Below are 25,295 nucleotides of genomic sequence, written 5' to 3'. Positions count from 1 at the left end.
ACATGGTCTCGGCATATGAAAATAAACATTAGAAACTATAGAAGGGGTCAGGGTAGGGGTATCCTGACTCCATGGGTGCATTGTTGGAGTCTATGAGGAACCCCTTATGAGTATTAAAATGCCCCAAGCCTTTTTTTTACGTGGTTGGAGTAGCATACCCATTGTGATGCTTAGCGTGCCCACCCCATGTCGCGTCACATTGCGGCGGAGTCGTGACCACTGCCGAAAAAAACAAAATTCAAACACTTACTCGCACACTAATGCAAGCACTCACAAATCCACTCATAGACTCACAGACCCTGTCACAGCCCCACTAAGACACTCATGCATCAATTCACAGACCCACTTAGACACTCACACATGCACTCACACACCCACTGAGAGACTCATGCACCCACTTACTCACGCACTGAGAGATCATGAAACCACTCACAGACCCACTCAGACACTCATGCACACACTCATAGACCCAATCAGAGACTCATGCACCCACTCACAGACCCACTCAGACACTCATGCACCTGCTCAAAGACCCACTCACTGACTTATGCACCCATATGCAGACCCACACTTATGTACCAACGCACAGACCCACTCAGACACTCATGAACCCACGCAAAGACCCACTGAAAGACTTGTGCACCCATATACAGTCCCACCCAGATACTCACACACCCATCCACAGACCCACTTGGGTACTCATGCATGAACTCACAGACCCATTCAGAGACTCATGCACCAACTCATAGACCAACTCACACAGACTTATGCATGCACTCACAGATCCACTCAGACACTTATATATAAGCCTGGGCAAAGCACTACGCTACACTCGCGTAGTTTGCGAAGTTTGCGCTACTTCGCACTACGCGAATTGAACGTAGCACAGTGGAAACATGCATAGCGTAGCGTTGCGTAGTTCAGCGGTCATTTTTTGCTTGCTCGCGGTCCTCAACATCAAGTTGGCGACCGCGAGCAAGCAAAATGACATCCCGGCGAGACTTTTTCCTTGTTTGCGATCAGCAACATCAAGATGCCAATCGCGAGCGTGGAAAATAAACATCCCGGCGAGAGTATCAACGCGAGGAGGTCAGGTTTCTCATTGCGTGTGGTAACGTATGCTCGCGATGAGAAACTACCAGTCTGCATTGAGAAAGCTTCCGCTCGAGTAAAAATCTACTCGAGCGGCAGAAAACTACAGCTTGCACTGTGCAAGATGCAGTTTTCAATGATTGCACAGTGCCGGATGCTTGTCTGCACTGTGCAATCATTGAAAACTGCATCTTGCACAGTGCGAAAAGGGTACCACGCAGTTCGCGAAGTGCTACGCGTAGCTCGCGTAGTGCGAAGTGCACTTTGCGTAGCTCGCGTAGTGCGACGTGCACTTTGCGTAGCTTCGCGTAGTGCTACTTCGCGAACTACGCCCAGGGTTACTTATATACCCAGTCACAGACACACTCTCAGACTCATGCACCCACTCACAGACCCACTCAGACTCACACACCCACCAAAAAAACCCACTCAGAGACTGACACACCCACTGAGACACTCATACACTCACTCACACACCCAGTGAGACCGTATACAGCAACTCCTAGACCCACTAAGACACTCACACACCCACTCACAAACCCATTGAGACAATCACATACCCACTCAGTCACTCTGACACCCACTCATAGATCAACTCAGAAACTCAGACACTCATGTACACACTCACAGATCCACTCAGACACTCACACACACACTCACACACCCATTGAGTCTCTCAATCACTCTTTCAGACACCGACTCAGACACGCATGCACTTACTCACACACTCATTCTCAAAGGTTACAGTTAGGAAATAAAGTTGAAAAATCGTACAAATTAACTTAAAGAAACAAAGGTTAAAGGGACAATACAGTTGGCAAATAACATTAACAAAATCTTAGAAATTCACAGAAAAAAACCCAAAGGCTACAGGGATGTTAGAGTTTTGAAATAGAATAAAAAACATATAAATTCACACAAAATTCAAAGGTTACAGGGATGTTACAGTTAGCAAATAATATTAAAAAACCCTTAGGAATTCACTGAAATGAATAAAGGTTACAGGGACTATATAGTTAGTAAATATAATTAAAAAAACCTTAGAAACTCACTGGAAAAAACAAAGGTTTCAGGGATGCTATAATTAGACTCAGATGTCCCTCGTACAAAACCATTGAAATTCAGTTGTTATATAATACCTAATCTAACTATAACTTAAACACCCCGCAATGTACAGCTTATGATCTCACACATTACATCACTCATGACATTGTCAGGGATATCCCTGATAACATCACAGATGACATTTCAAATGACATCACTGATGACATCACTGAAACATTTACAAAGCACTTACACTCACTGGATGTATGTTTCTCTTAATATAAAACACAAACAGAAATCCTACAGCAAGCCAGATGTAATAGTGGTGACTAGAGGATCGTCTTTCCACAAATTGGGGTGCAGTTTTTCTCTGGAAAGATGCTCTCCCAGCAGAGACAAATTGAACCTTATCTATAAAAACTAAGCTAGTTCTTCACAAAAAATTACAGGATGTCGCAAAAGGAATGGAATGACACGAAAGGTTGAGAAAATAATTGATGATTAAGAACAACTGCCTGGGGGGATCTAGATGTCTCTAAGATGGCTTCAGAGTTTGTAACTCTTTAGTTGTTTTCTGTACAAATTAAGGCCCACTACACAATAAGGTCTAGATAATATGGTCACCCAAACCAAGGAGGTGGCATTTTCTGTCAGCACTTTTGCCGTTATTTTGCGGTATCTTATCTGAGTCCTGTCGATATGCTCAATATTAAAACTAATTTTCAGCACTTTAGTATGCATTTATGGATACAAGTGTGTAATATTTGAATTGATTATTGACAACATTATTTTTGTAACTTTTTCAATGTAGTTGCATTAATAAATATGCCAACAATTAAAGTGAAAATGCAAGTAGTATTCCTATTTAAGTGGCAATGTACAAGAAAAACACATGCAAACTCAACTTTTTTTTATAGTTTTTGATTTTAACATCTCCATCTTTGGGAGCCAAAACACTATGAGCCCCATGCATAGAGTTTTGATGTAGGGCAGCGTAGCAAGTCAGCTAGATGCACTACCCTTTGTCCAGGTGAAAGGGTAGGAATGCACCGTATTTATCCAATCCGGTCAATTTCTCTCCTTTCCCACTCTGTTGTGGCCAATGCGACAGACTAGTGCCAACGCAGGCACTCTTGCACCATGGTGCAAGGGAGCCTGTGTTGTCAGCGGGATTGTTTTTGTGCAGGAAGGGGTATCTTTCTGCACACAAACAATCCTAGGAGGCTTTTTCCTCCCTCTATGTGTGCTGCAGAATGCAGGACACATGGAGAGAGAAAAAACCGAGGCAAAATAAAGTTCTTTCTCCTTGTTGTACCTCCCCTTGGGAGGTGTAAGGTTTTGGGACATCCCCAGGTGTTCATGGTTTCGTAAATCTATGGAAGCATCTAAATCCATGGGTGTTGTGTGGGAAAACCCACAGCAATGCCCATGGACTGCCTCTCTAGTGCAGAGTAAGGCAATGCAGCAATTTGCAGTGCCTTGCCTTACTCCATATCTATGAGGCCATTCAAAGCCATGCATAGTGGCTTTGCATGACCTCATAGATATGATGTTGTAGTTTGCGCTGCTGTAGCGTGACAAAAAATGAAGGTCCGGCAGTGTAAGGACTCATAAATATGCCCCCAAGGGCTATATTTCTGAGTTTAGTGGCACAGGACAGCACAGCAAGTCACTCTGCTGCACTGCCCTGTATCACAGGGAATTGGCATGAATGAACCACATTTATCCAATACAACCCACTCCTGCCCTTTCACCTTGTGATGTTGCCGTTTTGATAGCCTAGCGCCAATGCAGACACTCTTGCACCATGGTGCAACAGTGCCAGTGTTGTAGGAAGGATTCTTTTTGTGTAGGACCCTATCTTCCTGCACAAAAGCAATCCTGGGAAGCTTTTGACTCGTTCTATGTGTGCTGCAGATTGCAGCACACATAGAAAGAGGAAGAAATGAGGAGAAATAAACACATTTCTCTTCGTTATCGCTCTCCTTGGGAGGCATATCTGTTTGGTGCATTCCCAGGAATACAAGGTCTTGTAAATCTGGGCATGCATCAAAAACCAAGGGAGTTGCGTGGGAACACCCATGCAATACTCATGGAATACATAATCAGGGCAGAATAACGCAATGCATCGATTTACGCTGCATTGCATTAATTCATATTTTTGGAGCCACGCAAAGTGGCTCTGCATGGCTTCAAAAATATGACTTATTGTTTGTGTCAGCAATGCAAACCGGGTCATATAGCTCTAAGTAAATATAATATTCCACAATATTCTACCTTAAACTAACTCAGACATAACTGAGATTCTTTTCTTTGGCGCTAAGTCTGTTCGGATGCTGGTCTGTGGTGGCCTCCTGAACTGAGTGCTGCCCCGGTCCCCCACTTTGAAGGGCAGAAACCTTGGGGTAAAATTTGATTTGCATCTTACCTCTGAACCTCAAATTAGATCCCCCTCTGCCTCTTGTTTTGCCACCCTCAGATCTCTCAGAAGAATGCTCCACCTCATTCCGGTGGACTCACAAAAAACCATTGTCCATGCTCTGAGTAACCCCTTCGATGCGAGTGACGGAGCGGTTCCTTCATGCAAGCCGGTTGCGCTCTGCGCATGACGGAACCGCTCCGTCATGGCCCCGCCCGCGCACGGAACTTTCAGCACAGCGCGGTAATCCGCGCCGCGCTGAAGCGGTTAAGACAAAACTAGACTATGCCAATAGTCTTTACTTAGCCCTACCAACCTTCCTTATTCAACGGCTCCAATACATCCAGAATTGTGCTGCCCGCTTCATCTTGAAGATCCCCTCTTGTTCATCTATATCTCCACATGTGCGGCATCTCCATTGGCTTCCCATTGCTAAGAGAATCCAATTTAAGCCACCTACTTTAGTTTTTAGAGCCTACACCTACAAGGGCCCTCTACCTCTTAGGAGTATTAGGGGGCATAGTTCTCAGAGATTTGCTACGTGGAACTCCGCGAAGTTACTAAAAAACTCAGCGAAGTTCCGCCAGTGGCAGAGTGCAGTGCGAACTGCAGTTTGTGCTGGTATTTCTTCCGCTTAGGTAGATATTCTACCCTAGCAGCAGCTCGCACTTGCGAACTTACTGTTCGCGATCGAGAACTTACCGTTCGCAATCACAAGTGTGGAAAAGACTCCGCTGCACATTGCAAAGCGGAGTCTTCTGCACTCCGTGAGCTCCGCGGAGTGGAGAGTGCAGAAAACTCTGCAAACTCCGCAAACAGAGCGAAGTTCACTGCCCGGGCCTACTTAGGGGGAGACTTAGGGGCAGATTTATGTTAACTGGCGCATCCCTGCATATCAGCAGGGATGCGCCAATTATTATGCGCCACAGCTGCGCCACCATGGATGCGCCGCATTTACAATGCGGCGCACCATGGGGCAAAAACGGCACAGATGCGTGACGCATCTGTGCCGTAAAAGTGGCGCATTGCTGGAGTTGCGTCGCAAGCGTGACGCAGCTCCAGCAATGTTCTGGGGGGCCCTATCTGTACAATGCTGCGTCAATCCTTACGCCTGCTTCAAACAGGCGCAGGGTTTTGACGCAGCATGGGCCTAAAAGTGACTGAGTGAAATCTTGTAGATTTCACTCAGCCACTTTTAGGAGGCGTTCCTGCGCCGGAACGCCCCCACCTGCCCTGGAACGCCTACATGTGGCGCAGGGCTTTACAACGTGACGCATCTCCCAGATGCGTCACGTTGTAAATACCCCACACCATGGCGCAGGATTTGCGCCGCTGCTGCGTCACAAAAGTGACGCAATGGCGGCGCAAAAGTGGCGCAAGTGCAACATAAATCTGCCCCTTAGGCTTTACCCCCAGTCCAGAGTCTTGAGGTCCAACAACCTTAAGCTTCTGTATGTTCCCCACATACGTAAAGCTAGATGTGTTGGAGGCTCCTTTACACACCTGGCTTCCAAATTGTAGAATTCTCTGCCGCTCAGTCCACGCTGCAGCCTTTCGGAACCAATTTTTAGACTGAATCTTAAAATTTGCTTGTTTTATACCTCTCTTATGGCCATGTAATTTTCTTTCTACCCTTCTCACTTGTGCTTTCCGCCAGTGCCAGGACACCTCCTTGGAGGTAGATGCACGCTTTACAAATGCAATGAATTGAATAAGTTAAAAATCCATAAAAAGAAATGCCTTTCCCATCGCATACACAATAACTAATTAACTGACAATGACCTCTGAAACTGGAAAATGAACCTTTAAATACTCTCTAATTACTGTCTGGGTTACCATTTATGTGTGATTTATGAGCTCTACACTCTGCACTGGAAGATAAAGTCATATTTTCAAATTCTTCAAAAAATGAAAAAAATGCAAAAGTGGCTTTTTGCGCTTTTTAATGAAGGAAGCACTTTCATTCTAGCATGGAGCGCTGGCTCAGAAAGAACTCCCATTAGGACTCAGCAATATGCAAATCATACTTTTTTGTATTCTTCAGTCTGATACCTTAGGTGTAATGGCATGCCCAGACATGGGAACATGCTCACTGTGCCACTGGAACTACCAAAAAAATCAGATGATGGACAGAATGATGAATAATGCAAATATTCACCCCAGTCACAGATCTGGGTTTAATCAATTGTCTTTTTGGTTCACCATGCCTCCCCAGTGTGGACCCAGCCACATTCAAATCTGTATTGACCCTACTCCTCATGGGAACAGCTGATCCTGAACTGCAAAGCCAGGTCCTCCCTGGACCAGAAACAAGCATCCTGGGACTTGTTTCGGAGTATCACCCCTCATCAGCCAGACTAGCTTGAATCCAGCTGCACAGTGAGCATGGGACCCACTTCTGGGCATATACACCCCACTTAGGGCCCAACTATGAGTTTGACAGTGTGGTGGTGGGACCGTCTTGCCGCCGCACCGCCAAACCCGCGTAAGGATTGCCCGCCCTAAAATAACTTTTTTAGTCATTGGCGGGCATTTCTTTTGGCAATCCCATGTCTGTGCCTATAAAATAGGCACTGTAAATGGAACTTCAAAGAAGTTCCAGCACCGCATGGACTAAAAAGTCCATGCCATGCTGGAACTTCTGTGCATACACACAGTGGGGCACATGTTGTGCACCCGGTTTGCAACCAGAAGGCGTGAGGCACAAGGGGACCCTGCAGAGCCCCTTTTCTTTCCTCGCCCCCACTTTTTGTTATGGAGGAAAGATCTCCATGAAATCTGGGTCGGTGATGAAAGTCGTGATATCCATTGCGGGACCGCGGCGGACCCACCAAGCATATTGATGCCCCTGGACCACCGCGCCACCACCAGGGAATGGTGGTTCCCTGGCGGAGTCGGCGGTCCCAGGGTGGCATGACCACTAGGGACGTAATGTGAAATACTGAACAATGCAAACATTCACCCTCAGTCACAGATCTGGATTTAATCCATCATTTGTTTGCTCACCACGTCACCCCAGTTTAGACCTAGACACATGTAAATCAGTCTTGATCCTGATCCTCATGGTAATAGTACATCTGGAACTGAAAAGCCAGTTCCTCCCTGGAAGGGAAACAAGCATCCTGGGATCAGTTTTGGGGTATCATCCCTCATTCGCCAGGCTAGCTTGAATCCAGTGGCACAGTGGAACAAAGCTACATCCAATTGAGGAGTCCAAATCAGGGCAAAACCAGTTGACGATTACTTCTGTTCCTGTTCAGGGAAGACATGGTCTGGCGGTTCATGCTGTACTGTTCCTATTAGATAAGGGTCAAGACTGATAACCATATGGCTGGGTGCAAACTGCGGTGGCATAGCATGCAGAATAAGGGGGGATTGGGATGTGGCCCAGAGTAATTGCCAGGGGCTGAGATTAACTCAAGCCTTCAACCCATTACCTTTTTGGTATACTTCAGTGCCATTATTGTTGACCATTACATGGAACTATATGGTCTGCCTCCATATGCCTTAAGTGATGTGCTGACGGTGGGCATGTGTCATAAGGTTATAGAATTGGTCAGTGCATGGAGGGTGGAAATACTCGCCACACATGATTTAGAGAATGAGTTGTAGGATGAGAGTAGGGGGTTAAAGGACATTTTTTCCATTAGCCAGGTGTTAAAAGCTCTTCCGAGAGGCTAACTCTTCTATGTCTCCCCCTCTCGATGAATGTAACCTCTCCACCAAGCAGCCTTCTCTTTTATATAGCTTGCATGTTCTGGGGAATCTGAATGTCAGGCAAGGTAAGAATATAAACTTTAATTTTTAGTGGTACTGCTCATGTCACGCTATCCTCTCCGCAGGTAGGAACACATGTCTGACTTTCGATTCACATGTAGCTAAAACCCTCCTCTTAATGCATAGAGCCATCTTAGTGAATTTATTTTTATACAGTCTCATTTCAAATGCATTAACATTAGAAACAGAAATAGGAGTACCATCTTCTGTGACAGGTAGACAACTAGGTTGCATTTAAAGTACTCCAGTTACTGACACAGACAGTCCATACTGATATCTATAATATTGCCACGTACTAGAATATTTGTAGGTCATGATGTTTTCATATCTCAATACAATATGAATGTGTCTCTATTATTATATTTTTTTTATAAAAAGTTCACAACATATACATTTATTGTAATTCAGTGCGAATGTATTGTGCTCATTAATATCAGGTCATGTTCACAGCCTAATACGAGGAGGAGATTGTTGGTTCGACCCAGGAAAAATTGAAACAACCCTGGTTTGTCCCCACAATGTTGTACGAATGGACCAAATAGACAGGATGTGGTGGCTTGCATACAGTTCAACTACTTTTATGTTCAACTTTGCTCTTACAGTTCAGGACAAAACTTAAAATCACAGCACTTTAAGGACCCTCCTATTCTACACCAGTAAGGAGCTTCACAGTCCCCAACTCCAAACAAGACCCCACTCACATGACAAGCTCCATCTCTCAACAATATTATGCATAATATTGTAATGCTTGACTTTCACAGTTGACCATGTTAAGTCTATGCCCTGCAGGATCCGAGGGTTCATGCATGTAGGGGGGCACACCTTATGCCCCCCACATGCACCGCCTGGCAGAGAGGCAACAAGAGCCTTTAGGGGCCCCCTTTGTTTCCTCAACACCACACTTTCCATGACATGTTGAGCGCCATGAAAAGTGTGGTGGTGAGGATACTCCTAATATGATTGACGCTGCCACAGTAACTCCACCCCGTTAGGGGCCAGGGAGCAGCAGTCCCATGGTGGTTCGACTGCCCTACTTGTAACTGGGCAGCCGTACCACTGGGTCACTGGTAGCCCCACAGCAACCATGGGTTTGGCACTCCATAGGACCGCGAAACTCATAATATGGCCCTAACTCTGTATAGGTTGCAGTCGGATTGGGTGCACAGTCATATTTACAGGTTGAGCGTTTAAAAAGTATACATCTGGAGTGTTTTGCCCAGTCTGGAGTTTGGATCATAAGCATTGTGTTATTTCTGGAGGCTGACAATTTTATGTATCCAATTCTGAATGACACATCCAAGATGCTGTGTGAGATGTCTAGTAAATTGTTTGATAAGTGTGTTGTGTGCATTTGAGTATCATGTGCATGGTTGTGTGGGTGGATGGGTGGCTTTATGAGTGGGTTAAACTATTTTGATGGAGTAGACAGAAGTGTGGATGGATTGAGAAAGTAGAGGAATGAATGAGTGAATGAGCGGATTGGACATTGATGGAAGTGATGTGATGGATGATGTGTCTACATTTTAACTTGGGAATGCTGAATTATTATTGATGAGTATGTTTATCGTGGTACAGAATAAAGAGCCTTATACAGTGGTGGTCGGATGAGCCACTGACTGCCATAGCTGTGGGATGGAGACCTCTCGAAATGTAGTCAGTGGTTTCACCCACCAGATCTTGATGCGACCGCCATCAGAAACATCACTGTTTCTATTGCAGCTTGTGCTGCAGCCCAGAAAAGGGCGGCAGCACAACTTGCAATAGCAAAAGGGATGTTTTTAAACATCCATGCACTGGGCACCAGGCACCATTTTACATTATAAGAATAGGATCACAATATTTTTGTCTCTAGATATTAATGTTCACGATGTTATGTCAGTGATCCGAACTATTAGCTAGTGCAGCCGTCCTACCTTTTGGCTTCTCTAGACCCACACTCAATCACTACTGGAAGATGCAGACACTATCATAAGCAGTTTCTATGATTTGAGCCTGAAAACAATACACAAAAATACAGAAAACATCAGTATTTAATTCATAAACAAAAATATAGAAAAATTACAATTTTAACCTGAACTTTGGAGCTTTTCTTTTTCTAAATGTGATTTTAACAATAAAAGACAAACCAATAAGTTACACTTTAGCATATCACTCTGTCTTTTCAGCTCCTAAGTCATGCACTTCAATTGAGAGCAGAAATAGTTCATACTAGATTCTGTTTGTTGAAGTTGCACTTCTCTCACAAATCAAGATAAGGATACAAATGTAGGGCCCTATTACGATGTCGGGCGGATGACATAGTGATACGACCGAACACTGTTTGGCTGCATACTCCCATTCCTCTATCAGAGCTAGTTTTACGGCCATGAACCAGCCATAACACAAGCTCCCATAGAGGAATAGGAGTCTGGGTTCATGCCTGAGGGTGCCTGCCACACGGTGCAGGGATGAACAGGTGGTGCCCCCTCTGCCCCCAACTGAAGGCGGCAGGGGCAGGGCGTTGTCCGACAGGCTCTCAATGTCGGAAAGCCCGACATGGAATGCATGCTGGAGACCGTATATCATAATCCCAAGGGCGGAAAGGTCACCCTCAGGGACAACGGGCAGCCTCCAGCTAACTGACGGGCTCCTTGAGCCCGTTGGAAGCCAGCAGGAATGACTGGCCGGTTTAATTTCTCACCACCAGCATTGTAATGTGGCAGTCAGAAATTAAACTGAGATACTGCCCAGAAAGGCTCTGACCGATAATTGAAGCCTTTCCGGGCCGCTTCGTAATTGGCCCCTTAATGTTTCGACTTCAATTTCAAATTCCCTCATATTCACAGAGTGTTTTATCATTGTCAATTTTAGAATTTTCATTTTTATGTGTATATACTTTATTAATACGAATCAAGGAGAGAGCGAGGAAGTTATGGGGAATGTCCCTATCCCAGTTCAAATATATGCAAAACAATGTGGACAAACCCACTGTGAAAAAAGTAGTCAGGACTTACTGTTAGGGTGAACAGTGCCAAGAAACCATTTGGTTTTGTTAAAAGGCCCCTCACACACCAACCTAGTTGGTGTCATGCTTCATCAATGAGGTCCCAACCGGGTGGCCGAATGTCCCCCGGTTGTGCTACGACGTCTGATTACAGCGAAGCTGGTGTGGTGTATTAGTGTAAAGTAGTGTAGTGAAGATTAAAAATATCTCTGGGAATCCTTGCCTACAGTGTTTATTAGCGGTGGCCCAGGATATGGATAAAATCAAATAGCACAACTTCTGGAGAGAATATACTCTTAGTTGTCTCAGATGTGGTCTACATGTTTCAGCCCTAGATAGAAAATGAATGGGCTTTCGTCAGGACCGGGTGAAAAAGTGCATGAGTGGCAAAAATCGTGCCACGTGAAAGGTGAATATTCAACACACGGGCTAAGGTGTGTTGTGGTGCTCAGTGGTGTCGGTATACTTACGGACCCACTGTAAAAACACTAAATATAGTGTGAGGCAGAAATTCAGGGTCCGAGAGGGGTACCGCCTGTAGTCACACTTTCATCAAGAAGTGAAACCCGCTGAGACCTAGTTTGGTCTCCCATGATCCTGGCAGCCAGTGCTCCACGGTGCAAGATTAACAGATGTGTCAGAAATTCTGACGCATCTGTTGGCCCAAAAGGCACACATTGCTGAATTTGTGTCACAAGCACGACGCAACTCCAGCAATGTATTTTGAGTCCTATGCTTACTGTACCGCGTCACTCCTTACGCCTGCTTCAAGCAGGGTTAAGGTTTGAATGCAGTGGCATCCTAAAAATGGCACATTGAAATCTTGTAGATTTCACTGCGCCACTTTTACGAGGCCGTCCTGCGTGGGAGCGCCCACCCTGCATACATTATACCTGGCGCAGGTATAATGTGACTCAGGACTTTACAACGTGACGCATCTCCCTAGATGCGTCACGTTGTAAGAATGCAGCATTGTTTGCCCGCCATTGCATCAAACAAAGTCATGCAATGGCAGCATATGGAGGTGCAAGGGGCTTGTAAATCTGCCCCTATATATGGAATTCAGAGCCACCTCACTCGTCCTTCTCCAGAACAGAATCCATGGACTTTTGGGAATGCACTATAGTAGCAGTGTCCCTGATGTGACATTTGCACTCATCTTATGGGTGGCAGCATTTGCATTTCTGTTTGAATTAAAACCAGCGCACCCGAAATCATGCAATTCTACAGAGGCAGTCTTTTTTGCATAGTATGAATGTAGCATAGTTGCACGTGATCCCCGATCTGCAGTGTAATTTGCAGATGTTGACAAAAAATGATTTCTAGCTCAGACAGATTGGAAGTTACAATACAAAAGCCCCACTGATGCTGCCCTGTATCCGACCCATTGAATGTTTAACTGGTGAACTTTTAGTTGTTGTTTCTTGTATATCCATGTATTAAATTGGTACTCGTGAGGCAAAACCTTTGCTCAGGCAGTATTAGATTGTCTTAAAAATAAAAGATAGTGAAATAATACTGCTATAATATATACTGTGTTGGTGCTGTATAATTTTCCTTTTTTTGTTTCATAATTTTGCAAACCCTGCGGCATAAATCGATCCTGGATTGCCACAGAATTCTACTGGTCCCGCTCATTATCAGCAGGGCCGGACTGGGAACCAAAAGAGCCCCTGGCAAAGTGCTCGGCAGCCGCCCCTCCGTGGGGGGGGGGGGGTTGGGGGTGCCGCCGAGCTCTTTGCCAGCGCGGTACAAAAGGGGTTGGTGATGGATGGAGCATCAGAACCAATCAAACACTCACACCCAGTCAACAGATCTGGGTTTGATCCATCACCATTCTTTAGCCCACTCTGCCACCCCAGTTCAGACATGGCCATATGCAAATCGGTCTGATCCTGTGCCTCATGGGAACAGTCTAGCCCGAACTGCCAAGCCATGCCTTCCCAGGACCGGAAACAAGCTTCCTAGGACTGGTTTCTGGCATTTCAGCCGTCTTCAGCCAGGCTTGCTTGAATCCAGTGGCAAAGTGAGCAAGGGACTCAACGTCTGAGCATACCCTGCCAACTTATGGTGAACAAAGCGGTACAAAAGGGGGTGGTGATGGACGGAGCATCAGAACCAATCAAACACTCACACCCAGTCAACAGATATGGGTTTGATCCATCACCGTTCTTTAGCCCACTCTGCCACCCCAGTTCAGGCATGGCCATATGCAAATCAGTCTGACCCTGTGCCTCAGGGAACAGTCCGGTACAAAAGGGGGTGGTGATGGACGGAGCATCAGAACCAATTAAACACTCACACCCAGTCAACAGATCTGGGTTTGATCCATCACCATTCTTTAGCCCACTCTGCCACCCCAGTTCAGACATGGCCATATGCAAATCACTCTGACCCTGTGCCTCATGGGAACAGTCCAGCCCGAACTGCCAAGCCATGCCTTCCCTGGACCGGAAACAAGCTTCCTAGGACCGGTTTCTGGCATTTCAGCTATCTTCAGCCAGGCTTGCTTGAATCCAGTGGCAAAGTGAGCAAGGGACTCAACGTCTGAGCATACCCTGCCAACTTATGGCGAACAAAGCGGTACAAAAGGGGGTGGTGATGGACGGAGCATCAGAACCAATTAAACACTCACACCCAGTCAACAGATCTGGGTTTGATCCAACGCCGTTCTTTAGCCCACTCTGCCACCCCAGTTCAGACATGGCCATATGCAAATCAGTCTGACCCTTTGCCTCATGGGAACAGTCCAGCCCGAACTGCCAAGCCATGCCTTCCCTGGACCGGAAACAAGCTCCCTAGGATCGGTTTCTGGCATTTCAGCTGTCTTCAACCGGGCTTGCTTGAATCCAGTGGCAAAGTGAGCAAGGGACTCAACGTCTGAGCATACCCTGCCAACTTATGGCGAACAAAGCGGTACAAAAGGGGGTGGTGATGGACGGAGCATCAGAACCAATCAAACACTCACACCCAGTCAACAGATCTGGGTTTGATCCATCACCGTTCTTTAGCCCACTCTGCCACCCCAGTTCAGACATGGCCATATGCAAATCAGTCTGACCCTGTGCCTCATGGGAACAGTCAAAATCAACAGGAGAGGAAGGGATCAACACGGCTAGTCCCCTCAGTAGAATATCAAAAAACACCAAAGCCAGTGTACAATAATATGAAACAGGGGGCACTCTAGTCAATGCAATACATTGATCCAACGAGCAAAGAGCCTCAGATTCCCTGTGAACCGTTATGTTCATAGGAAGCAAGTTTGGCCACTATGGAACAATACCCAGTGGGTATGAAAAAGCCCTCACTCACCAACCTGGTTGGTGACATGCTTCATCATTGGGCTTCCACTGGGACGACCGAATGTCATCCCAGTGTGCTGCGACGCCAGGTTACTGCGGAGCTGGGTTGGTTGTGTGGGGAAAGTGAATTTAAAATATCCAATCAAGTCAAAAAGAAACTTTATTAATTTTGCTTAAATGAAAAGGAGTAAAAAGGAGTGAGGGTCAAAAAAATAAAAGACCTGGTTCACTCCGTGGCGGTCAACATGTTTCTGCCTCATGGAGTGTTAATCGGGCATTCGTCAGGACCAGAGGGGGATGTGCGCAGCCCCGGTGGTGTGAACTCGCTAAGGTCCACCCAACCGTGGGCTGATGTGTGAAAAAACAAAAAGACACTGAATAGTGTGAACTCCGCCAAGTAAAATAATTAATTATGGGGAGAGGAACGAGTTTACTAGAGAGGCCAGTCCGTTAGAAGCCTCATGGATCCCGGGAGGGGGGTGGGAGCAAAATGGCACACCGCCCTTGCTGCTCTACACCCGCGATATGCCTAAACAGCCTCTTGCTACCGGGTCCGGATAGTGAATGGGAACAGTCCAGCCCGAACTGCCAAGCCATGCCTTCCCTGGACTCAACGTCTGAGCATACCCTGCCAACTTATGGCAAACAAAGCGGTACAAAACCGGTCCTAGGAAGCTTGTTTCCGGTCCAGGGAAGGCATGGCTTGGCAGTTCGGGCTGGACTGTTCCCATGAGGCACAGGGTCAGACTGATTTGCATATGTCTGAACTGGGGTGGCAGAGTGGGCTAAAGAACGGTGATGGATCAAAACCAGATCTGTTGACTGGGTGTGAGTGTTTGATTGGTTCTGATGCTCCGTCCATCACCACCCCCTTTTGTAGAGCTCTTTGCCAGGGCCGGTTTTCGGCCGATTTTGTTACAGGGCCGATTTTGCAGGGAATTGCTCGGTGCCCGCTACGGCCAGTCCGGCCCTGATTATCAGGGGTTTTCAGAAATTCACATTGTTGTTAGACCCATATGATTGGTTTTACCATCCTGCAGCTCTCAAGTTTCTTCCACTTGAAGGTGTAACTTCCAGCTAAGGCAGTAACTCACAAGAGTGGTAGCGATTCCACAACTCAGCAGGGTAATGTGGGACCTCTAAAGTGGAGAGGATGTGGTCTAAGGGCTAGGGCGGTCGAACTCAAATCTGGGGAACCGGGTTCAGTCTCGGCAATGACACTCAACATCATGTGATTCTGGGCAAATCACTTAATCTCCCCGTGCATAACAAAAATGAATGTGTCCTTGTGTAAAGTAACTGGTGCTCATGTAAAGGTCTGATACCTGATACCTTCGGGTCAAGTTTGAGCTATATTATATAGCTCAAACTCTAGGGGGAAAAAACTAATTGGCTACTAAAATAACCATGTTGTTTCTGTGCTTTGTTCCCAGTTTACACACACTAAACTCTCTATTATCCTGCATGCTCTAACATAGATTGATGTTGCCTGTGGGTTTCTCTTGCTGTGTTGTTTATTGTCGTCAATCAGTGATTGTAGGGTGTGATAGAGCTGTGCCCTTATCTCCTATCCCCACCTGGGTGTCCTTAAATTGCACAAGTGAAGCTTCCCTGTTGCGTTAATGATAACACGAAGAAATGCTGCCAAAGCTGAATGGTGCATTTTTTTTTAATTCAGTTGTGTTTTTCAGTTCGATGCATGTTGCCGTGGAAACGAACCTTTCCCCTCCGACCTTCTCCTTAGACTTGCATTTTTTTCTCTCAACAGAAATGCAGAGATCGTCCTCCTCTTCCAAGCGGACCTTTCTCGGAAAACAGTAAGTGTTATGAACATTCAACAGCACCGTGTCTCTTTCTAATGGTGCCTGCGTTTACTGGTGACCCCCAAAGCTGTTCTAGTACCTGGCTGTCATTGAGTCTAGCATCTAGGTCCTCGACACGGTTGCCTCAGTCAGAGGCCATCCATTCAAAGAGTGAACAATGAATATTGTGAAACCTGCAAGTAATTAGAGAAACCCATGGAACCTTCCAGAAGCGCAGCAGGTGTCCCTCCCACATGAACAAAATGCTTGTTGTCATTTTGGCTAAAGGCTGTTCTGTCCCCATGGTTCGAGTGTACGTTTATAAACGGAAGTTCGAGAACATATTTGGAAAGAATCTTAAAATAAAACGTTGAAACTGCAGTAAAAACCGCACTTTGCGTCGTATCCACTGCGTTTTGGAATAAAATACGTTTGAAAAAATCCCATTCTTTTCCATTCAGAGATAATCTAAGGGGGTTACTTTATGCCTGATTTTCTGGCTGGAAATCCGCGTGGCATAGATACAAATAAATTGGAATTATTCACACACGATGTGGGAATCCATGAAATCAGGCAAGCAGTGTACACTCATGTCTTAACCCTTGCTCTAATGCATGCACTTGCTCAAACCCAGATTTTCAGGATAACCAAATATATAAGAATATTAATACATCTAGTTGAAATGTATGAAAAATTATCCCAGGTGGGGAGCCAGAAAATCTAGTATGGCTCCAGCCCTCGTGCACTAACAGAGACGTCTGATTTAATATCAGATGGCCGAGTGCTTAAATTGTAAAGTATAAGTGCCAGGGTCCCAGGGATTCTGCAGCAGCTGGCACTACCAAAAGCTTCTGCCGCTGCTACTGAATGCCAATGCCATGATTACCAGCTATCCATCACACTTCAACAAGTGTGACCTTTAGCTGTGGGGGGTCTGGAAGTGCTAGTGTTTATCATGTTTTAGTACATTGAATTGCTAAACACCAAACTGACCTCCTTTGCTCAGTAACAGGCGTACAGCCACATCCATGTGGAGTACTATCTTAAGCATGTGCTGGTGTTTGAAAATAAGTGCTGGTGCTGAGAACTGGCAAAACAACTTTTGTGTTCAGTGCCTTTAAGTGGTGTGAAAAAAGAGGCAAGGTCTCTAAAAGGGGTGTGGAGATGAAGAAGGACCCTTTCCAAGAGGTGTGGCCTGTTTAATTAAGGGTGCACTTAAAAAATGTAAACTATAATCCTGTGCTACACACAGCATGCTCGCTGACCAGCATTTGGGTGTCTCTCTCTGAGGTTGCTGTTATTGCAGGTAGATAAGTCACACAACCAACACTTGCATCTAAAACAAGTCCGACCTCTTGGGTTTTTTTCCGGATGCGTGTAAGCTTCATCGGAAAAATCAACAACAAAAATTGGTTTTGATTTGAATAATAGAATTGAAAATCTTTCAATTCTGAAAATACGAGATCTTGAATTAAATATTTCCAAGGTCTGTGGAAGGGGTAGAGGCCTTCGGAGTGTCTCCGGCACTCCTGTTCGCATCTTCACACCACATCTCCTGTTAGACATGTATGCCAATTTTCTTCCCACATCTTTCTGAAATCCTCCATCTGCACATCTCAGATTTTTCCACAGTGGCGTAGAAAGGGGGAGCGAGGAGGGGGGGCGGTCCGCCTTGGGCGGCATGAGTTTTGGGGGCAGCTTTCCCCACACTCCGGCTCTTACATGAGTTTGCCGCAGGGCCGCAAAAGAGCAGAAACCAGTAACCTCCCCCCCCCTCTTTAGCGCGGCCGCGGGGCGGCAAAGGCAAGAACCGCCATGGGCGGCAAAGTGCCGAGATACACCACTGCTTTTTTATCATGTCTACTGGCACATATGCGACTATCGCTCTTAGCACTCTGCAGAGAGACCAAGGGTGGATGTGCACATAGTCTGCACACCTACGCGACCAACTAACAAGAACGGTGAGAAACCTGCACGGGCTGAATTCTCACCATCAAAGTTCTCAGTCGTGTGCTGTTATCAGGGCACAAGTCCTAAAAAAAAGAAGTGGGGGGACGCTGACGTCACGACAGGAAGTGACGTTACGAAAGGTGGCTTGCACCATCAGACACATTGCCTCCCCTCGCTCACCCCTTAGATGCGATTGCATCAGAGAAGCCAGCGCGTGAGCAGTGTTCTCAGTGCGCTCCAATCTCGCCCCAGAGAGGCCAAAGAGAGAATGTGTAGCTCCATTTGCTCCAGTTATCGAGCTCCCGGTAAAATAAGTGGGGGGACGCCGTCCAACCGCGTGGTACCCCCGACTCAAGCCCTGGCTGTTATAAACACTTCCCCACAACTAGAACTCTACCAGGTCGCTGGAGGTGAGTTTGCTCAAAGTATGCACTATACAAGAGTCAAACGTTGTATAAAAACAACTACAGTTTGAGAGATGCGATTACTTCCCCTTAAATTAAGGACATGAATTTAGAGCCTCATATAGACCGGTTATAAAGCGAGTTTTTAATTGTTGCCAGGTCTAACAACTACCAGCACCTGACCCACTTCCAGCCCTTCCGGTGCGGGCCTCAAACACCTCACAAAGCGCGGCATTTACAGCACTGCGTGCCTTCCCTCATTGAAGGAGGGATTCAGCAGTAAGTGGATTAATTGATAATGATGGAATTAAGGATGGTGCTCTTGTGTATGGGAATACCGCTGAGCTGTTGAAATGGGGTTAGGCAGGAAGGAATCTTTAAGCCGCTGAAAGACAAACAGCAGGCGACGGCCGGCACATCAGAGCCGACTGAACTGAAGCTCTCGCGAGGAGTGACTCACGCGGTGACATTTGCAGTACAAGAGCAATATCGAGTGGAGGAATCTCAGAGCAAATGTTTGCCTGGCTGCTAAGACGGCAGACGGCGAAAAGGCCACAGCATGTACTATAATAAGGATAATCATATAGAGCCGATGTATAGGGTATCCAGGGCGATCTACAATTAGATGTACCCCGTCCCTTTTTCTGCCATAATATTATAGAATTCTCCGGTTTAAAACACATTTACAAAAACATTTGGTGAATGAATGTTAGACTTGAGCATGTGCAAATCCCGATTGGGCATATGCAAGCCTACAATGTATAGATGTACAACGTGCATTCTTTATTTAAAGATGCATTTACATGTCCTCTGTGTTTCTGTGGCGGTATGCAAGCTGAGTTGACACACCAGTATATCTGCCATAGTAAAATGCATTCAGTCCTGAACATATGTATATGCACCTTTGTCCGGGACCATGAATGACGTCAGCATGTGCATCTTGTAGGTGGGCATGCATGAGCCCAATATGTGAAGTAGTGCATACTTTAATTTAGTAAAGGCGTGTTTTCCTCTCCTCTACGCATGTCAAGATTTACTGGGATGACTGTTAAAACTTGTAAACAGTGCAATCGTGCAAATCGTAAAGCTCATCAGTAACAGATGCTCACATGGTCCCATGCATGAGTGAAGTAACAGGCAATCACTGGAATGTCTTGACGTCACTGGACCGCAGTGGGGTGTAGCTGAAGTCAAGTCAATGCAGGTCGCTAACCAGCCACCCTTTACTGTAGATCTTTATATCACCACTGGGTGGACTGGGAACCGAAACAGGCCCTGGCAAACAGCTCGACTGACCCCGGGCATGGGGGTTGGAAGCACCACTCATGTTTCACCGCTGCCGCTTTTGTTACAGGGGGTGATATTGCAGCTATACTACAAAACCGGCACACTGTAACAATACCAGCTACCCAGGGGTCCAAAACCGCCAACCCTCCTTGCGGCCCACCAGGAAAACGTTCGGCCCGCTACGGCCAGTCCGGCCCTAAATATCACATTCTTGTTGATACACGATCACACTGTGAAACATGCCGCATCTATACTTATGTGAGTGTGAATCTGTGCAGGGTCGACTGTAGCATGATCGAGCTAGGCTCACTCTAATGGGGTCAACATTCAGAGGGGCGCAAGGAGCTTTCGGCATGCAGATCATACAGAACACTCCCTCTGAAATGGCTCCAGTGATTCAGTTCACACTGTGTTCAATCATCCTTTTTTTCTTGCACAGGCTGCAGGCACCCCATTAAAATCCTCATGCCCTCCCATCCCCTTACCAACCTCCACCACATCTCATCTACAATTTAGCACTGGCGGGAAGGAGCTGAGCTGTGGTTGCTTCAGGTGAGAATAGGGGAGGAGTGGGGAAATTTATGTAATCAGTCAAGCCCTGACCCAGAATACAACAGCCCAACACCACCTCCTGTTGTCACATTTTACCTGGTAGCAGCAGGGCAGGAGAAAAGGACAGCGGGCAGAGAATCTCTCAGTCGGGAGGCGCCTAACCTCTATAACACTAAATTCAAATTATTGTTTTCTAAACGTGAACCATCCTACATCTTTCTGGTCAAGTATTATTGGCAAATACTAAACTTCTGCGTTAACTCGACTAATGGTATTTTATTAAGTTCTAACTTTTCTCTTTGCATTCCAGTATTTGCAGTTTTGTTTCTCCACTCTATAAATAGAGGACTACAAGTTCAGTGATGCAAACAGATATTTGCCAGGGTATTGGAGATAAAGATTTGCTCTTTGTATGTCTCAAGCTACAGGCTGCAACTAGGATGACAACCAGGGGATTAAGGGGTGCCCAATTTGGTTCTGCCTAAGGTGCAATCTGACCAAAGGCCATGCCTGCATCTGTGTATGCCTGTGAATTTGCCTGTTTTGTGGGAAATCAAGATGGTATCATGTAATCGGCTATCGATGTGTAGTTTTGACAATGTAATGATTTTGCTGTGAAGGAGATGCAACTCTCACAAACACAGACAGGTATGGATCACTCTCTACGCTTAAAGAAACTCAAAAGAGCATTGAAACTGTAATGCAGATTCCACAAGGAAACTGGCCCCATTCAATGCAAACAGCACTTATAGCAAAGAATGGGACGTTTTCTGATTCAGCATATTCATATTTCCATTTTGCCTGGGGAGGAGAGTGGCACATTGGCACTTTGCAAAGGATCCCACAAGGATTTTGTGTTTGTTGACCACAAATGTGATCAGACAACACACCCGCTCATACTGTGCTTCATCCAGGTCTGCTCAACCACACAAAAGTTAAATTAGACATCCCGCCTGGCAAACTGAGGAAGAATAGACCTCAGCACGTTTGGCCAGTAGTATATTTTCTCATAAGTATACCTGTCGCTTCTCAAATCAAGCTGCTCACACAGGAATTTCCGAGTGAATTGGATAAACAGTTTGTATCTCTCTACTGTATATTTCTAAGAGTGACAGTGCAGCGTTGGCAATTTTACCAAATAGCTGTCCAAGCCCCGCTTGACATTGTTTCACAACACAAATGCGCATACCGTAATCTCACAGCCGACCTCATTTTTTAGGTCTTGCCTAGCGAACGCAGCGCATGCGCTGCTTCGCCTTGGCGAGACTACTGTTGTTGGTTTGGTGCGCGAAGGGAGACAAACCATGTGCGCGCATGGACAGGCGATGTGCACGCATATGGCATCTCCTCTGCCTCACACGTTCCCACCGCGCACTTGTTTTTTCTTCTTTCGACAACTAGTTGTGCAACAGCCCCACCTACCGGCCGCATGGCATCCCACTGCCCCAAAGTCAACAGCCTTGCTCTCAATGCCCGATGCCTCCCCATGGGACCCCAACATTGCCCACTATATGCCTGCTCTAACAACACTGTGCCCTGATCCCCCCCTAGCAATCCGCCACCTCCAAAGCACGCTCCAGCAGTGCAGAGTGTGCATAACTGTTTCCTCTCATGTCAATGCCCAGGGGCACACGGCGCTCCTCCAAGCTGCTTCTTTCAGAGCCATTCCCGGGGAGCAGTCACCTCGCCCGTTGTTTTGGCTCGATTTGTTTATCAATGGCTGACAGTTTCCTCCCAAGTGCCGGGTGGGGTGAATTTGATTGTGAGTCAATGGCCTATTTAGCATAATCTAAGACTCAGATTTAAATTACAAGGATCTGTCCTTCTCCTGAAGTTTGTAACTGAAAGACCCGTGCGTTTTTTCTGCAATTGAATGGGCGGCCGCTTTGCATAGCCGTCCACTTTAAAACTAGTGCTTTGAGATGCAGGGAAGTTAAAAAGAATCGTAATTAAGGAGAAGGGTTTATGCCTCTGGAGTTCAAGTTTGAATAAAACAACGAATGACTCGAGTTTGCAAGGTGGAAACCTGCTCCGGGGTCCGTATTTCAGCTTAAACCGGAGTAGTAATTAAGACGGGCAGTAACATCGACATTACCGGTTGCATGTGTCTGAAAAGTAAATCCGTTCACAAGGATTTGACATGTAAAACACCTTGTTACGGTTTTTTAGTGTACTAGTACTGTGGAAGACACAAAAAATAGAATACGCCATTTTAGAATGAACTAATTTCAGGTCATTTTATACAGCATTTTAGACACGAACACTTCAATACTCAACAATAAGGTGTAGGCAGTCTCCGCAGGGATTTAAGTTGGAGTCCATCGATTGAAAGGGCCCTTTCAGATGCTTTCTAATGCAATCGTGACAGTGTAGTAATATTAAACTCCTGCGTCTTGGAATGGAGTTGGCGCGAACCCGTGGTTGTGTGTTGGCCTAAATCAGGGTTTATTTGAACCTAAACGCTGTTCACATGCTGTATGCTCGGGGCATGACAGACGTCTGCAGTGTACTTCATACATGTAAATACATGGGTTCATTTTAGTTTGCAATCGTTGCTTTGTTCTGCGCAGTAAAGCAATGTGGGTGTGTCTGAGGTAGTGTAAGGTTAGCGGCTATCGGATGCGCATTATGTTTTTTTTTTACTGTGGCATACAAATAAGTGATAGAGTTCATTCGTAATGCAAACAATAAAGATCAAAGTTTTAGTGTGTGGGGGGCATTTATGCAGGCAGGGGTAGATGCTGGCCCCAGTATTATTTACCGCCGACATCACATGCCCACGGCCCGACCGTTCTCACGACTCCAGGGCCCAGTAGTTATGCCCGGAGCGAAGCCACCACGTTTGTTACATTTTTGGACATTAGACCAGAAAGAAGGAGGAAAGCTAGAGATATACCAATATACGATCATGATAGATCCCTGATTTATTATTCTGACATTTTGTTATGCTCCTAAAAGTGTGACATCACAAACAGAGTGGGCGTGGCATTCTAGAGACCAGCCATCCATTCACATTTTGGAAATCTATAGGCTTCTTGCTTTACTTTCTCCCAAAATCAGAAGTATGGCCATCTGATCATTTACTCTTTACTCTTTTATGCAACAGCCAATCATATGAACGCTTGTTAGGTTTTTCTGTGTTTATTATTACTTCGCTGTAGATTTGTAGCATGTCCTTTTAGGCGACTTTAAACCAAGTTTCAGATGGAGAGGCACAGAAGTGGGCACGGACTCCTGACTCATTTGCTGTCCCAAGCACGCCCACACGTCCCGGCCACTCACTCCGCCCTTTCCGTCTCCTTTTTTTGCTCGCGCTTCTCTCGCGCTTCTTGTTCTAAACATTCACCAGTTTTCCACTCTTGTTGGATATATTTTATTAATGAGGAATCCTTTAATACTTTTATGCCAAGCTCTCGCCTATATTTTTTGATGTCTCTTACTCAAAGCGACCGTCACTCTGTTTAGCGCCTTTTAAAAAAAAATGTTAAGCTTCCTCCGTGGGCGCCACTTTATTTGCTCAATCACATCAGCACCCACTCAAGTATACCAGTCTTTCTCTATTTCCATTCTTGCTATGGGCCAAATATTTTATTATATATGTGCACTGCCTTACCAGTGTGCTTGAGTACTTCTGAGCACTTTCTATTAGGACAAAAAGGAGAAGTCTTTCCACACACAGCCTTTTTCCCTCCATTAGTGATCTCCGGGGACGTTCATCTGGCCGGGACTGAAAAATTCTCCAACTGAAGTCCCTCCCATGGACACACAGATGTCGCCTTTGACCCTGCACTACAGCCAAACTCCCCAACGTAAATGCAGTTCCTCCCCTCTTTTCCTCATCAGGGATCGCATTCCTTTTAAAAAAAAGAACGTACGCCCGTGAGCACTACAGTCAGTCTCTACTGTATAGAGGTTTCTCTCCCCCACCACCCATTTCAAATCTCATCACCTCTGCCTATTTTCTACCCTGCAGAGAAACTTGACCTAGTCGATCAAGAGATCCCAGAGACTTTGCATAAAGGTGTTATTGCTCCTGCTCCAGCCAAGTGTGGTTTTGAAAGCTCTATTTTCCTAGTGCCTTTTTGTTTTTGTTTTTTGAACATAAATAAAAGGCATTGTCATTTACAATGCCAATAGCTTAAACTCGCGTAAATGCGAGACCTATTGCATTGCAAATGCTTGTCTTAACAGCAGCTATACCATTTTTAGGTTTTGCCTGCACTGCGCTTGTGCTGTCCTAGTGGTATCTATTGCATTTAATATATCTTAAAAGGGGCTTACATCCTGCCTGCCCTTTTTATCGGTCCGTGTGCTTGTCACTTTACTTCTCCTCATTTCTATTGGCTGTAGCCATTATAGTTCATGATGTTCCATCTGTCTTTCTCTTATCAGTCTCCCGTGGCCCAATTAATCAGTTCTTATTCGCCCACTTTGATGGCAACTTCTTTTATTTGCTTAAGGCTGCAGAGTGTTTATTTGCTTTGATTGATGACTGCATGCATTTAAAGTGTGCTTTCTGACACTTTTATTCTGCCTACTATGATGTCTTTAATTTACACTTTTTGTGTTAGCACGCATTTCAAACGTGCTTGTGAGCAGATGCCAAGACTCGAACCCGACTCCCCAACTTCAGGGTAGGCAGTTCATCCTCTGTCCTGGCATTTCTCTTCTATTTTCATTTTG

At 45.8% G+C, this 25,295-nt stretch overlaps 1 protein-coding gene across 1 annotated transcript in view; it reads left to right on the top strand.

The window, feature by feature from the left end:
• The window catches only part of DRD2 (dopamine receptor D2), a 1,132,644-nt gene that overhangs the window by 132,852 nt on the left and 974,497 nt on the right, over positions 1 to 25,295 (top strand). Inside the window, exon 2 of the mRNA XM_085647358.1 lies at positions 16,386 to 16,434. The gene's annotated coding sequence lies outside the window, so the exon portion shown is untranslated. The remainder of the gene's footprint in view (positions 1 to 16,385; positions 16,435 to 25,295) is intronic.

The sequence above is a fragment of the Triturus cristatus genome, chromosome 3_2 (genome assembly GCF_964204655.1).
Source record: "Triturus cristatus chromosome 3_2, aTriCri1.1, whole genome shotgun sequence".
Lineage (NCBI taxonomy): Eukaryota > Metazoa > Chordata > Amphibia > Caudata > Salamandridae > Triturus > Triturus cristatus.
This window is presented reverse-complemented; position numbering and strand designations above follow the sequence as displayed.